Source organism: Ictalurus punctatus, chromosome 9 (assembly GCF_001660625.3).
Source record: "Ictalurus punctatus breed USDA103 chromosome 9, Coco_2.0, whole genome shotgun sequence".
Classification (NCBI taxonomy): domain Eukaryota; kingdom Metazoa; phylum Chordata; class Actinopteri; order Siluriformes; family Ictaluridae; genus Ictalurus; species Ictalurus punctatus.
This window is the reverse complement of record NC_030424.2, coordinates 30951806-30954561: the sequence shown is the minus strand read 5'-3', so window position 1 is coordinate 30954561 and position 2756 is coordinate 30951806.

The following is a 2756-nucleotide window of genomic DNA, read 5'->3' as shown; positions in this document are numbered from 1 at the left end:
TTGAAATGCATTATGTTTTTATTTTATTGATTTATTCTTTTTTTATTGTTTGACTTTTGTTTTCTGCTTGTTTTGTATCTGTCTGACATGTTATTTTGTTTGTTTATTTGTTTGTTTGGTTGTTAATCCACACTCTTCATTCTGTGTGGTTCAGTGTGAGATTTATTTATTTTTTTTTAAAGAAGAAAGGCAAAGTCTAATTGCACAAAAACTAAGATGGCAGAAAAAATGAGTCATCATTCACCAATGCTTTGTTCTTCCTTCACTGTGCATTGTGACGCTGAGCATTCTGGGTAATTAGCCTTTTTAAGCACAGGGGCTGCCATGTTGGATTAAGATGATTTGGGGCGAGTCGGACTCATTAGGCTTAATTATAATCCAATTAGAAACATCGTTTAACTAAACGAGCAAATAATGTAGAGGCGGAGGAGTGCACTAAAAAAAATTACAGCTCTTAAATAGAATAATGAGCCGCTTCATCGTCCACTCCGGGGGAAAAAAAGGAGAGAGAGAGAGAGAGAGCGAGAGAGAGAGAGAGAGAGATGACCAATGAGAAGAAAAGTGTGTAAAGCAACAATGACTTCTAGAAAATAATGTAACAAAACTTTCAACATATAAAAAATGAACTGGTGAAACCAGAACAGCGTCCGATCTGGATCCTGATTGGTCAGAAGGTGGTGATTAGTTCTCTATAACAGTGGCTTGGACAGTAGTGCAGGTTTATATTAACGCACTCGTTCTACTATGTTATCGTTTCTATAGTAACGGCTCGTTCTAAGATAATCCGATTAAAAAACATGTTTTTAAAGTTTTCTGTTTATGGAAGGAGTCTCCAGTATCGGTGTCAGAGGTAAAGCTGTAACTTTAACTTTTCCCACATTTCCAGGGCAGAGGAGTTTACACTTCTGCGTAGCTGCAGCTGTGTTTTTTTGTCTTGTTAATTTCAAGAGAGAATAGAGAGAGAGAATAGAGAGAGAGAATAGAGAGAGAGAATAAAGAGAGGGATGGTGAGGGAACGAGTGTTTATAGCTGCTTTAACGTAACTGACAATAGGAACTAACTTGTCTCACAAACATTAACTGTAACTATAAACGGATAAAACGTGAAGTGTCTTTGAAAAAATGAAAAATTATAATTGTTAATTGCTGTGGTATAAGAGGAATAAGACACTTGGAGATGTGCAGTTATAGGAAAATAATCATTGTACCATGCCGTCATTGATAATTTCACTATAACAGAACCACAGAGAGAGAGAGAGAGAGAGAGAGAGAGAGAGAGCGTGAGAGAGAGACTGGTGTAAATGTGATTTTCTCCTCAGCTGCTCCATTTAGCTGTGATATAAAGCAGATTGGGGATGAATTACGGTTCCATCTAAGACATTATTGTGGAACTACAGTGGCTCACATGGGCCAAAAAAGTGATGTATTAAACGGTTTCTCTTACTTATAGTTCCCTCAGATTCATTTAGACACAGAAGCAGGACTGTAAAAGCTATCGCTTTTATTTCATCAGCTACTAAACACTAATCCGACATTTTCCTCGAATAATCTGTATTGAGGAAGAATAAACACAAATTCAATACAATCAGAACACACTGTACTGCTCTCAGCCAATCAGAACACACTGTACTGCTCTCAACCAATCAGGACACACAGTACTGCTCTTAGCCAATCAGAACACACAGTACTGCTCTCAGCCAATCAGAACACAATGTACTGCTCTCAGCCAATCAAGACACATTGCATTGGTCTTGGCCAATCAGGACACACAGTACTGCTCTCGGCCAATCAGGACACACTGTACTGCTCTCAGCCAATCAGAACACACTGTACTTCTCTCAGCCAATCAAGACACATTGCATTGGTCTCGACCAATCAGAACACACAGTACTGCTCTCGGCCAATCAGAACACACATTACTGCTCTCGGCCAATCAGGACACACAGTACTACTCTCTGCCAATCAGAACACACTGTACCTCTCTCAGCCAATCAAGACACAGTGTACTGCTCTCAGCCAATCAGGACACAATGTACTGCTCTCAGCCAATCAGGACACATTGCATTGGTCTCGGCCAATCAGAACACACAGTACTGCACTCGGCCAATCAGAACACAAAGTACTGCTCTCGGCCAATCATGACACACAGTTCTGCTCTCGGCCAATCAGGACACACTGTACTGCTCTCAGCCAATCAGAACACACTGTACAGCCCTCAGCCAATCAGAACACACAGTACTGCTCTCAGCCAATCAGGACACAGTGTACTGCTCTCAGCCAATCAGAACACAGCATACTGCTCCTAGCCAATCCGAGCACATCTGAGGTAAATGCTGACATTCCAGATGGTTCTGTTTCCGCTTCTCTATCACTGTGTCCCTTAACTGTCTCTATTAAGCACTACCGACTACACACTAGCTAGCTAAATCATTAGCATTAGTCATTATAGCTGCCTCATGCTCAGCCACCATATTTCTCTGTTGCCTAGCAACAGTGTTCTCATGACTCTTACCACTTGAACTTGAACTTGTGTCACCTTCTCACATTACACTCTTGTTTAATAGTGAACACAGATGTTAAATTAGCATACTGACACTGCTATGATAGTGACATTAATACTGCTGGTTAATTTAGCTGGCTGAAACTGTTAGCATGTCATTTAGCTGCTAGAATGCTTAATTAATTGTACTTAAACTCCTAGCATACTTCTTATAGCCTACTCTAACTGTTAGAACAGTTAATCTAGCATACTTAATC